The following is a 14,623-nucleotide window of genomic DNA, read 5'->3' as shown; positions in this document are numbered from 1 at the left end:
ATCATTACAAAAAGCATTAATTCAATGAATTAAAAGCTAAAAAAAAACACAGATAAAATACTTTGTCATATGGACACCTAAATAGAACTGTTTTCAGCCTGGATTTAAAGGTTGTCAGAGTTGAGGCCTGTCTCACATCTTCTGACAGACTGTTCAGGACTTCAGCAGCATAAAAGTGGAATGCCGCCTCACCACTCTGGGCACCACCAGGAGACCACTCCCCGAAGTTCTCAGAGCCCAAGAGGGTTCATATAGCTCTAACATGTCAGAGATTTGCTTTGGTGCTAGACCATGAAGAGACTTGTTCATAAGCAGAGCTGAGCTGATTTGTTAAAATCACAACGTTGATAGTTTGAGTCAGTTCAGGTTCTTTACAGTGTTGTTTAATTTTCTCATTAAATCTTGTCACTTTTTGCATTTGACTGTTGTGAAGCTGCTTCCTGTTGGTTCAGCTGTTTGACTTTCATTTTCTAAACTTCTACTTTCTAAACCTTCAGCTCTGAACACTTTAAAGCAGGAACTTTGTCTCCTAAAGTCACATCTTTTATTCTTTACTCAGGTTGAAGAGCTGCAGTTTGTCAGAAATCAGCTGTTCTTCTCTGGTCTCAGCTCTGAAGTCCAACCCCTCCCATCTCACAGAACTGGACCTGAGAGGGAACGACCTGAAGGATTCAGGACTGAAGGATCTGTGTGGTTTTCTGGAGAGTCCTCACTGTAGACTGGAGACTCTGAGGTCAGACTCATGTTTTATTTCTGCTCTCAGATTAATATGATGTTACAGTTGTGGTGACTCTGACCTGCAGACAGGTTTATATTTATGATGGAAAATCCTCTTCAGGTTTTTAACATTTAAAATGTTAAATGGTTTGAAAGTAACTTTGGAAAACAGATTTTAGGGGGACATAATATATTCATGAATATTTGTATGTTAATATGCAGATTTCACTCTGTGGTTCATTTCATTTTATTTGCGTGTCGAATTGAAAGCTACTGCACTTTGTTTGTCTAAGAAGATGTTTGGCCTCTTATCTCAGGGGCTTCATCAGTTCATCAGTCCTCACTAGTCTGACAGACAGTGGAGTTGGACCCAGGTATTTAACCTCTGTAGGAGTGTTCACAAAGCTCCTTGTGACAACAGCCCCTTAGAGGAGTTCCACTGACCATTGTTAGTCCACCACTGTAGACACATTTGTGTGTCATTTCTGTTGGGGAAATTCTCTGTTGCTGGTGAAGAATGAAATAGAAAGTTATTTTCTTTGCAAAGAAAAGGTCAATCATAACACGAGCAGTAAAAATTAAGAAAGACCCCAAGCATGGGGAGAGCTAAACATTTATTGGTTTATAAGACATGTATTTAATCATACAGTGGCTGTTGTAATAACATAAACTCTCATATCTGCATATAAACATACACAGATACATTACTATCCTTTTCTCAGATAACAATGTTGCATTATATATTATGGAAAACAAAAGAATAAGCTGTGTGCTCAGCCTTGTAAATAAAATCAGCTACAACATGAGTCTCTTTGCTAAAAAGGAACTCGTATTTCTCAGAATCATCCAAATCAAAGAAATCAACCTAAATATAAACTATGTTGCCAACAAAAACACCTCTGAGGTGCTCGTATACAAAACAACAAAACAAAAAATGGATCTGACTTTCTACTTCATCCAGTTTGCATAGTGAACAAATCCGGTCTTCCTCAGGTGTGGCATTAAAGCTCCCTGTTTCTGGGACTAATGGAAGTGTTCCTGAACACAACTGTCCATAATGATCTTTGTCTTTTCGTGCAATTATGTTTAACGTAAGGTTACACAAACACACACACACACACATTACAGAACAGAGTGAAAGTATGAACTCCCAGATGAGCACAGTGTTCAGACTTGTTCAGGGCTCTACCTGCAGACTGAGCTAAAACACTGACAGCTGGGTTAAATGTCATGTGTTGGTCCAACGTCAGGACATTTATACTGATCAGTGTAGGACAGCAGTACTGTCCCAAGATTAACAACATTCAACTTGGCCTAAAGTTCACCACTTGTTTTTTGTCTTGGTTCTCCATCCGTCTCCACTTCCAGCACCGTTTTGGAACAATGTTCAGCATAATGTGAACATTTTTTCTTTCTTAGCCAACAGAATAGATCATCCACATGTAACATGGCTCTATTGGTTCAGTTTGGGAAATTTCAGTCATAATACCAATTTAGTTTGAATATCAAACAGATTGTCAGAACTAATGCTTTCATTTTCCAAGGAACCTTCCCACCTGGTCCATTATTAGAATAATAATGTTTACTGTCAGGGTCAGTCATTCTTATCATTCTGTTATTTTGGTCAGTTTAGTTTTGTCTCCACTTCCTGTTTTATTGTAATAGTTTGGTCTCCCCTTGTGTTGACTTTGATTACTTCCTCTCTGTGTTCCCGTTCCCACCCTGTTTATTACCTTCATGTGTCTGACCTTTGTCTCATCTCCCCTCCCACTTGTGTGTATTTAACGCTGTGCTCTCCCATCCTTCCCTTGCAAGATGGTCTTTTTTGTTCTGACAGAAAGTCATCCAGCATTTTTCCCCCTTTGTATTTGTCAGTGTTTCTGTGTACTGACCAGTTTGTGGATGTCTTGGATTTTGAGCCTGCCTTACCCCTCTGTACCTTTGCCTGATTCAGACTGACTACCTGGTATTGATTTGGACTGGAATTTATGGATTTTGATTGCACCTTCCTGTGAGACTCTGCTCTGTGGGTACAGCCTGCCCCCGTGTTTGTGATAGTTTATATTAACCACTGACCCCAAAGCAGTTACAATGTACATGACCAACACACTGCAGCAGTGGAAATAAGGTGGCTCCAAACATACCTAATGTAAACATCACCACCTCAGGAAAACATCCATTTTGCTGTGATTGTGTAGCAAAGCTTTAGTCCAATCAGCTGCAGTGGTTTGGTTCCACACTAAGATAAGGATTGGCTCTAAGGGCTGGTCTGCTGGGGGAGCAGTTGCCCCGTTGCCCTCCTCTCTCTGCTGCAGGAAACATGTTTGCTCCGTCTGCCTCGCTGATCTCCCAGCTATGTTAAATATCAGTCTCAGGATTCTGTGGACTGATATGAGATCATTCAAATGAAGATCAGTCAGAATCTGGAAAATCAACAATTTATTTATATATTTAGTTTTGAACCCATCCTTATAATCCATTAAAGCTGACATAGATCAGAATAGATTCTGCATATTTAAGTATGATTTCCACATTCAGCTATTCATGTTTCTTCAAATATATAATTAATGATGAGTTATGTTTTCTGTGTAGAACTTTTGGAGGTTGTGTAGTTGACAGTTTGACTGGTTTTAGAGTGGACTTACCTGCCAGAGCTAACAGATGGAGGCTCCAGTCAAACTTAAGTCACACACTTCAGCATCCAACAAACGTCACCATTGGCTGGTAAAGCTGTCAATCAAATGTATGTTTTTGATTAACAGATTCATCAGCCATTCATGTGGCCCCTTACATTTCTCCACACTTAAACCGTTGGCGACCGTCGTCACTATGGCAACAATAAACAACACCTTTTGCAAAGGTGGCATGTAACATACGGTCACATAGTTTGTTCATTCAAACATTTCACTTTGCTAGGCAGGATGCTTCCACTCATTCAGTGACATTGCATGATTTACAACAAGGGGATAGTCAGATAAATGTTACTGACAGGTTGAGGTTGAGTCTCTCCATGCGATTGATCGACAGCTTTATCAGCCAATGGTGATGTTGGCTGAACTGCAACGTCAGATCAGTCTCAAAATTCAACACACAGATTTCATAACTGCACAGTCAGCAATTTGTATGCTCCGTAAATTTATCTTACAAGTGTGATTCAAAATCACATTTGTGAAGTCAGAAATACGAGTAGAAAACTGTGAAATACTACTACGAAAGTGCAAAATATGAGTATGAAAGCCCCCACGAGAGTTCATTCATGATGAGATTGTTCTGACTCCATACAAAAGAGTGCAAGGGAAATGCCTCCACCCAAAATTCCATTCCTGACCAGAAGATCATTTCTGCGTTATACAAGAGATCATATGTGTCAGAATCAGAGAGAGAAATAAAGTTTGGCTGACTCTGCTGTTTGGTTATTTCTGATGTTTTAAAGTCACAATGTTGACAGTTTGAGTCAGTTCAAGTTCTTTCAGGTTTTCTTTCATTTTCTCATTAAATCTTTTCACTGTTTGTCACTGTTTGTTGTATTTGATAGTTGTGAAGCTGGTTCAGTTTGAATTTCATTTTCTTAACTTATTCTTTCTAAACCTTCAGCTCTAAACAGATGATGAAACGTTGAACATTTTCAAGCAGGAACTTTGTCTCCTAAAGTCACATCTTTTATTCTTTACTCAGGTTGAAGAGCTGCAGGTTGTCAGAGATCAGCTGTTCTTCTTTGGTCTCAGCTCTGAAGTCCAACCCCTCCCATCTCAGAGAACTGGACCTGAGTCGGAACGACCTGAAGGATTCAGGACTGAAGGATCTGTGTGGTTTTCTGAAGAGTCCTCACTGTAGACTGGAGACTCTGAGGTCAGACTCATGTTTTATTTCTGCTCTCAGATTAATATGATGTTACAGTTGTGGTGACTCTGACCTGCAGACATCAGGCTGATATTATACTGATCCACACTGAGGATCTTCGTGGTGACGTCTGTTTTCTTCTTCTCTGGTTTAGTTCAGTCAGTGTGGCAGAGAAATGTTGAACTACAGATTTAAAACGATTTGGATTTTTGTGGCTATGATTCGATTCAAAATTGATTCTTTATTCAAAATGATTTTCGATTCAAAACAATTCGATTCATATTCATTTCTGCTTCAGTCTATAGGTGTGCAAAGGATCCTCATGATCTACTCCAGTCTGCTTTGCAAGACAAAATGATGAATGGAGACATTAAAGTGTCTTTTTCACATTTATTAAGTTTTAAACATTTATCCATGCTCAGATGGAATTGTTGCAACTGTTGTGTAATACAATATCACATATTGCTTGAATAGCAAAAATAAAAGTGTCTTTTTAAAAAAAAATGAGCAGTTAAACATGCTGCATTTTAAATTTTAAGCAAAGTGCCTTTTCAAATGTGTGTGGACCACAACTGCTACTCTGAGCAGCAAGCTATAAAATAAGTCATGTCAAGCTCAGTAAAAACCAAAATGAGTCAGAATCTTTGCCTGCAACGAGGACGGGGCCTGTTGAATCTCTCTTTCCTCCATTATTGTAGTTTCCTCCTTGTTTTGGTGCATGTGTATGTTCCAGAACCAGCTCCGTGGTGACGTCACAGCGTCTTTGTCAGCATTGTTTTATTTTTTAAATTGATTCTGAATCATAGTAAATGAGAATTGTGATTCTTATATCAATTGTTTTTTTGTTTTTTTTCTTTGGGTACAGCACTAATATTCAGTGTTTCGACTATAAAGTCATGTGACTCAAGCAGACTGAAAGATTCAGACCAAACTCAGTATGTTAAACGTGGTCACCGCTGAATTAAGTGAAAACGTTCCAGATGTTGTGAATCATGTGTTGACTTGATGAAACATTGAACACTTTCAAGCAGGAACTTTGTCTCCTAAAGTCTCATCTTTAATTCTTTACTCAGGTTGAAGAGATGCAGTTTGTCAGAGATCAGCTGTTCTTCTCTGGTCTCAGCTCTGAAGTCCAACCCCTCCCATCTCAGAGAACTGGACCTGAGTCTGAATGACCTGCAGGATTCAGGACTGAAGGATCTGTGTGGTTTTCTGGAGAGTCCTCACTGTAAACTGGAGACTCTGAGGTCAGACTCATGTTTTATTTCTGCTCTCAGATTAATATGATGTTACAGTTGTGGTGACTCTGACCTGCAGACATCAGGCTGATATTATACTGATCCTCACTGAGGATCTTCATGCTGACATCTATTTTCTTCTTCTCTGGTTTAGTCCAGTCAGTATGGCAGAGAAATGTTTTTGAACGACAGATTTAAATAAAATAATAAAAATCCATCAGTGTTTCAATGACAGGAAATAGTTTTCTTCACTGACATGGACAAATATATATTCAGTGGGGTCAGCATCATTCACTCTCCAACAATGTGATTCGATTTGGATTTTTGGGGCTATGAAAAAATTCCAGATGTTGTGAATCATGTGTTGACTTGATGAAACACTGAACTCTTTCAAGCAGGAACTTTGTCTCCTAAAGTCACATCTTTTATTCTTTACTGAGGTTGGAGAACTGCAGTTTGCAGTTTTAACTTTGGAAAACAGATTTTTATTAAATTGAAAAAGACGTTTTAATTGCATGCAGTTTATCAATCAATCTTGTATATTTGAAAGGGGACATCATATATTCATATATATTTGTATGTTAGTATGCAGATTTTACTCTGTGGTTCATTTCATTTATTAATTTATTTGCGTGTCATTCATAAAAATGTCCAACCCACATGGGTTTATAAGACGTATTTAATCATCCAGTGGCTGTTGGAACAACCTGAACTCTCATATCTGCATATAAACATACACAGATACATTAGTTTCCTTTTCTCAAGCCATAATGGTACATTTTAAACAACACAATCAACCAAAAGCAAATCTTTTGCCTTCTTTCCCAAACCACAGAAATAAAATCAGCTCCCAATACCCTTCACTAAAACATAATTCGCTCTGAACAGATGCTGAAACACTTTGAACCAGGAACTTTGTCTCCTGAAGTCACATCTTTTCTTCTTCACTCAGGTTGGTGAGCTGCAGGTTATCAGAGATCAGCTGTTCTTCTCTGGTCTCAGCTCTGAAGTCCAACCCCTCCCATCTCAGAGAACTGGACCTGAGTGAGAACTACCTGAATTATTCAGGACTGAAGGATCTGTCTAATCTTGTGAAGAGTCCAGACTTCAGACTGGAGACTCTGAGGTCAGACTCATGTTTTATTTCCACTACAGTTGGACTCAGTTCATGTTCCTTTCAGTAATATTGTTTTAATCCAGTATCAGAGCAAAGACTCAGAGTTTTCTGTGAACCTTCAAACTCCTCAGTGAAGCTGTGAGAGGAGAACAGAAACAGATTTCACAATTAGATAGAAAGATAAAGAGAAAACAGTCAGCCAATCAGATCAGTTAGAAGACTGTTGTGATCATGTGACCATCAAATGAAGCAGATTCCAGCTGAAGAACTCAGAGATGTTCAGATTCTGGTCCTCGTCCATCAAACTGTCAGATCTGAGCTGAGACTGTTTGTTCTCTGATCAGGTTCATCTGTCACAGCTCTGAGATCAGTCTGACTGAAAGCTGCACATCACTGATCTTCTTTCATCACACTGTCACCATGTGGTCTTTCTGCAGACCAGAATCCCGTCTGTCTGTCTGTCTGAGTCTCTCAGTTTAAATGGACCTTCAGTAAATCATCAGTAAAGTGATGAACCTTCATGACTCAGCTCTTTATCTCCACTGTGGACTCAGAGAAATGTGCTGAGTCAGCAGACTTGAGGTCTGTGAGTTTCCAGCTCAGTGTGTTCACTCCAACACGTTAACATGAGCTGAGAGGAAGCAGCTGCTGCACATCTGGACTGAACAGGACTGAAGTCCCTGCAGGTCTTTATGCTGGATCTGCATCACTGACTGACAGCTGATGGACAGAGTCAGGAAACACTGATGGATCTGCTCTCTTCTTCTCTACACAGGAGGAGGTGGTGAAGAGGAAGGTGTGTGCTGATGGAGGATCAGCTGCTTCCTGATGATCCAGATGTTGCAGCAGCAGCTTGTCCAGACTCTGGACCATGTTCCTGGGAGGTGGAGAGGAGAGCTTCATCCAGCAGAGACTGACAGAGGAATCAGAACTGGTCTGAGAACAGAGTCCAGTCCACCATGATCCCAGAGACTCCTCAAGTCCTCCTCTCCTCTCAGCCAGCTCCTCCAAACTCCACCTGGGGTTTAGGTTCAGCTTCTTCTGGACCCTTTGGGCTGCTTTGGGGACATTTCCAGAAGCATTTTCTTTTGTTAGTATAAAACATTTTCTTGTGAAACACGTTGGCCCTTTCTTCCCTTCATAAAATGTAAATATGTTTTGTTTGGTTTTTTTTTATCTCAAATAATTCTTATTCTTTTTTTATTATTCTAAATTCTTCTTTTTAACATGTTGCAAAAAATTTCTTATGTAAATAAATAACATGATACTGAAAGAGCAAAACTCAGGAAACTGCAGCAGTTTATCGACTGAAAGGACAATTTTAATTTTGTGTCCTAAATGACCTTTGCATGACAAACAACATCCTGTTTTAATCTGAGTGGATGGTGATGTGGCCCGGGTGGGGGGATATTGTCTTGTTTATTTAAAATTTTTAATGTGTAAAGCACTTTGTGCCACATAATTTGTTTGAAAAGTGTTGTATAAATGAAGTTTAAAAGATTGATATAATACAGTCCAATAATGTTCTAGCGGAGTCGTGCAGCAGACTCTCAGCTCAGTGTGTGAATGTGCTGCTGCTGAACTGGGACTCATGAGTTCCACTCTGAACCAATGAGTCATGAATCATGAGTCTGACTGTGAACCAGTCTACAGTATGTGCTGTGGGTGAGTGACAGCTCATAGCGGGGAGGGAAAGGGAGTGAAACAGCAAACCAGAGCTGCTGCTTTTCCTCCTTCTTTCTATATGAACATGAGCACCATGATGCACACTGCTGTGTTCTCATATCAAGCTCATGTTCACCTTCTTTCTTTCACAGGGAGAACATGAAAGAAGCTGAAGCTGAACTCAGCCTTCCAACTTTAGTGCTCCGTGTCACAGACTGATCCATTTTCTGACGTTATAGTCCACACCAGGCTGCAGCCTCTCTGTGTGACACTTTGTTCATCATTATTTTCACACTTTAGTTACTGCTTCTTTTCATTTAGGCTCCATGTAGGCTGTTCATGATGACTTTGTTTGTGTGTGGCTGTTTTCTTCTGAATGTGGGATCTCTGTCTGAATGAAAGTTTCACAATCACTGCCTCAGACTGCATTCAGAAGGAATTGTTGAAGTCATAGAAGCTGAAGAGTTGATGATCAGAGGCTGACAGCTAAAGGAAGCTAGAATGCACACTGCTCTCTGACAGAGTCGGCCTCCCTCCACATTTAGGAGGCTTTTTCACTTCTTACAACAGCTGACAAAGGGCTCATCTGGGATTTGAACCCCGGACCTGTCACACCCTGAGCCAGAATCATCCTGATTGTTCCTGGAATGGTTTGGTTAGTCAGAGTGTGTCTGTGTGTGTTCTTGTCTCTCTGAGTGGTTGGAAATGAAAATGGAGATCGGTAGAAGCAGATGACTCTGAGGATGAATGAATGTTTCGCTGACAACATCAACAGCCGTTTACTCATCCCACAACGTGACTGTGTGACGTCACTGGAGATCAAAGGCATTTCCTGTCCTTCATCGCTCTCCCACGCGACACCAACTCAAACGTCACACTCGCATTCGATTCAGCCGGAACGGCGCATGCGCACGAAGAAGCTCACGCTTGTCTCGCGAACGAATGAAGTGAAACACAAATCAGCTGTTATGAGACAAATAAGTGGCGTTAAATTGAACTAAAACCAAATCTGTTGGTTTGTTCCTCCTTCTACTTATCAAAATGCGTCTTTTCCTGCTTTCGCTCATTTTTGGAATCACAGACTGAGCGAAGCGTCGCACCTCGTCCACTGTGTGTGTGTGTGTGTGTGTGTGTGTGTGTGTGTGCTCTCTCTGCTGGTCTGAGCTCTCAGTTCATTTAAATGCTTTGTTGGATCTGTCTGTCTGTATCATGTCAGAAACTCTGAAACACTCTGAACTTCTTTAAAACACGGTGGATTTACTGACATGAGAGTGTCCAGCAGTCCATAATGGATTATTATAGAAAGATATCAGCTTTAATGTAAATACATTGTTGTATATTAATACAGAAATTAGAATAATCATCTGTGAAAGGCTGCTGATGGCTGGAGATTCATGACCAATGCAGAGTAACTCTTTACCAACATCCAGATGTTAGAAACACAGTGCCGCTTGGAAAATACCCTGATAGACTCCAACACACTGTGACTTTGTGAAACAACCAGTGGAGCCCCCTGGTGGTCAGTAGAAGTGCAGCCCCTCTGAGCTGGTGGCAGACCAAGGCTTCAGTCTGCACACATCTTCCACATGTGATGGCACACACACTGTGTATTGTGGCAACATCCGTCCCCTCAGAGAGAATCTGCTCTTTAACCCTCCTGTCGTTTTCACCCCCCGCCCCTTACTTTAGTGTTCCTGCTCTGTTTGATACGGTGGCCGGTAAGTGCAAAACTAAATTACAAAGTGCCAAACACTTTTACAAAGCGTGAAACTAATTTACATGTTGGAAAAATATTTTTACATTTTGTTAAACAAAATTACATAAGAACACTTTTAACACGGACAAAACAAATTTACATTTTAGAAAACAATTTTACGTTTTAAGTTGCGAAACAAATTTCCAAACGACAGAATCTTCCGGAAGGGGAATGTACCAAATGCCGGAAGTGATCCAGAAGAAGATTGACTGTGAGCTCAAAAAGTTTGTATCTTGTGTGCAGGGAAAACTTAGCAGGCATAGATTAAATGATGTTTTGGCCGTTTTGTGGAAACAACTTGAGCCAATTTACGCGGTTGTGTTTTCCGTGCGGACGATCTGTAGAATGTTTAACGTTGATGAACGGACCAGACGGAAGGAGCACGCGCACAGGAGACAGCTAATAAACAGCCGGAAAATGCTAAACAAGCTAAGTGTAGCATCGCGCTAACTAGCTGAAGCCGCTGTCAGACATGCAGTGAATTAAAGTGCACCGTTTCATTTTGCAGCCAATCGTTGTCTTCACGGAATAGCAACGCGTTTAGTTAGTATGCGTTGCTAGTTTTTATTTTATTTTATGCTTACAGTTATGCTAAATGCACAATTGTTGCTGATTGTTTTAGCTGCTGCTAACTTTATGTTTTGATACGGAACTCCGTTCATTCCAGCAGAACAACCATGAACATCATATAAACAATTCATGGAGGACAGAAAGTCAAAGTCAAAAGAACTGTGGGCCGAAAGGAAACAGGTCCAGGTACGTGTGTGGATATATCTGTAAAATATGGAAGTAAATATGTGTGTGAAATGAATGATATCTTTTTGTTATTTTAGCAGATAAACATGGATTGATGGCGCCACATGGAGCTGATTTAAAAGCTCAGAGAGGGAAAACACTCCCATTATATACAGATCCGGAGGTAGCAGCACCTGATCTACTGAAGCAAGCTGTCCAAGAAATGAGAACATTTAACAAGAAGATGGATGAAGGAGCAGACCTTCTTTTGTATCCAGACTGTTCAGAGGTGCTCCATGTGCCTGGGTCAGAAAGCCCATTCAAACTGGCAGAATATAAAAAGGAAATAGGAAAGGCACTTTTTTCATTTGCCTAGAAACACACTTTAGAGGAGGTTTGTGGATCTCTTCATTCCATATTTTTTACATATGTATTTACTCTGATGTAGCATAATTAATAATGTGTTGTTTGTTTTTACTACAGAGGTTCATACATCAGACTCTGATTCTGAAATTGTCATCACATCGAGGAGCACAGCTGAATTCAATGCAGCTGAAACTGTGGTACGTTCATTTTTACATTTTGTACTTTGATTCAGTTTTTTTTTTTTTTTTTAATTTATTGACAGGATATGCATTTGGTTTAAAGTATTAAGTCTAAGAACCGAGTCTTGATTATTTGGCATTTACTATTCCAATCAGACACCCTGATAACCTTTCACCATTGATATATACTGTATGTGGTGAGGGAACAATAATGGAAGCTGTTTAAAGTTGCTGACAATTGTGTGCTTTTCTTCTCAGGTTTTTGTAACAAAAAAAACACAGTTCTCCCACACAAACCTGAAGATAAAGGGTAGGTATTAGTTTTTACAAAAGAAGTCATTTGTCTTTAAGTTGTTGATGTGATTGTGATGAACATGTGGTAGAAAATATCATACATGTAATATCATTTATAACAAAATCATCTTATTTATAAATCTTGTGGTTCCTCTCTACCTCTAAATGTTACTCAAAGCTCTGTTATACTCTGTATCATAAAGTTCATCAGTTTATCAATTTTATCATGTTTCAGAGATTCATCCACAGCTCAGCCTGGACAGGTATTAAGGCAGATTATGGCAGCCTGATGTTCTTTGCTTTCAGTGTGTTGTTTCAGACATTTTCATTTGTTTTTCAGACAGTAATATCTGACACTGAGGATCTGGATCCACCTGAAACAAATCCAGTCAGGAGTACTTGCTACGGGTAAGTAAAAAAACAACTGACTCACTTATTGTTCATTTTAATTTATTGATTACATGGGAAAGATATTTGCATTTGTAAGATGTTCAACATATTCTGAAACCTGTGACATGCTGGTAAAATTCACAGATGATGCTGCTGTTTAGGAAGAAGGAATTGACACAGGTGGGCCGAGATGAGAGTTTTTAACTCTACTGATGAAACATCTGAAAGACCGGCTCATTTCTGATGGACCAGAAGGACATCAGTTCTTGGTGTACAATGCAAATGGTATGAACAGGGTTAGATGTAAACAATACTAATGGTTAATGATCATTAACTTTATATATCACATGACATACGCTTTGTTGCTTGAACTATTTTTCAAAAACGTGTTGTTTCATCTCAGATTGAGAATGTTTCTTCAGTGGATGCTCTGTGAGAATGCATCATGAGACGCAGCACAATGTTACAGACAGCAGGCTGTCTGAGACGTGTTGCTCCTGTTGAAGAAAAGAAAGAAATCGTGTCAGACTCCCTCCGATGGTACATTATTGACCGCAACTCATCTGTAATTGACAGGTAAGATCATATTTGTAATGAAGATGTGATTTTTATTTTTAAGATATTTTAGTTTGAAATGCCTCATCATCCCCCTCTGTGGTTTATTAAGAATGTATATTCTTTAGCTCTGAGTCAGTGTGTCAGAATGTGTGCCTTAGTTTAGTATAATTGCTGTGTGATGTCTGCCTCCCCTTCCTCTGTCTTATGCCAATCAAAAGGTGCTCATGTCATTCCAGTCTTGTGTTTGTGTGCGTAATTCTTGCAGTCTGTAGAGTAACAATTACCCTGCCAAGTGCAAAGCAAGACACAGAGTTCTTCTTTAAATCAGTAATGTTCAACACACAACCATTTTTACTCATTTCTATATGTTTGGGTGGATAGTCATTTTAGAAAACATTGAAGTTTCTTTAGGTCATTTAAATGTGAAACAATGTTTGTGGTCACTTTTTAGATTCAAAGATGGTCTTTCAGCTCTTCAGTTTCTGACTGCACTGCAGCAACAGCCTACTTTGCTGGCCCCTGTCCTGTGCCACTCTGAAAAGCCACTCACTGGTCTGGAACTTGAGACTCTTCAAACCTGACCTCAGTCCATCAGGAAGTAACAGGAGACTTAAAGAAAGTCAAACTTTGGGCTACTGGGCGGACTGTGTCTTTGATTGTGAAGGTTTGGAAATCACATTTTTTTTTTTATAATTTGTTGCGAAAATACATTGCCAAGATGTAACTGAAGGTTTTTCTTTGCAGAAGGTCAGGCTGCTGTGTCTCTGGAGGATGTTTTGATGTTTGCAGCTGGGCTGACTTCACCTCCCCCGTCCGGATTGGAACCATCGCCAAGAATAGAGTTCCTGGATGACTCTCCATTCCCAGTTCCCAATACATGTTCAAACACATTGAAATTAGCACTCCTAGATTCACACTGTGTTTAAGTCACACATGGATTTGTAACTGTAACTTGTAATTGGTAACTAGATCACCCCTTGAGACCAGACTCCGAAAAGGTGTTTTTTTTTTTTTTTTTTTGTTAGTTTTTGTTCTCTCCACACAGTTAAGATTTTCACTGTTAAGTTTTAGACAAAACAAATTTCAAGATGTTTTGTATTCCATACTTACAAAAATATAGGACTCATTACTTTGCTATAATTTTTATCAATTGATTTCAAACTCAGCAAAAATGAAGCTGTGACACTTGGTGTTCAGACAGACTGCAGTGTTCCACCACTCCAAATCAGATTTCTTAGCTTGTCATTCACTTTTCCTTGTGATGTTTCCAAATGATTCTGGTACCTGTTCATCTGAAGAAATGAAACAATGGGAATGCAAATGTTATGTTTACAAACAATAAAAAAAATTGCGAATATTAACTTCTGATTGCATCTGTGATAGATTGGTTATGAGTTTTTCAGTCATGGCAATATTTGATTCAATTCTGTGTTGTCTAATACCAAATCACAGCACATCTCATGGCTCTTGACATGTATATTAAAAAAATTAATTACTTTAAAAAAAAAAAAAAATAAAATAAATAGAAAAAAGGGACAGAAACCCCAATGAACAAGCACTTGATAATGCAGGAAGGGAAAACTCCCTTTCTCACTGACTCACAGCTGAGCAGTTTCTTTCAGCTTCATGTACAGTTCTGTTGCAGACTCCCAGTTCTCTGGCTTCTGTAGTTGTTCGTGCTCCATAACAAAGTCAAAGTCCTCCTGCATGTTTGAGTCCCCACATGGAGCTATTGACAGGCTCGCCTCTGGAACAGCATCCAAATCAG

This window comes from Echeneis naucrates, chromosome 2 (genome assembly GCF_900963305.1).
Source record: "Echeneis naucrates chromosome 2, fEcheNa1.1, whole genome shotgun sequence".
NCBI lineage: Eukaryota > Metazoa > Chordata > Actinopteri > Carangiformes > Echeneidae > Echeneis > Echeneis naucrates.
Note: the sequence above shows the minus strand (reverse complement) of the source record.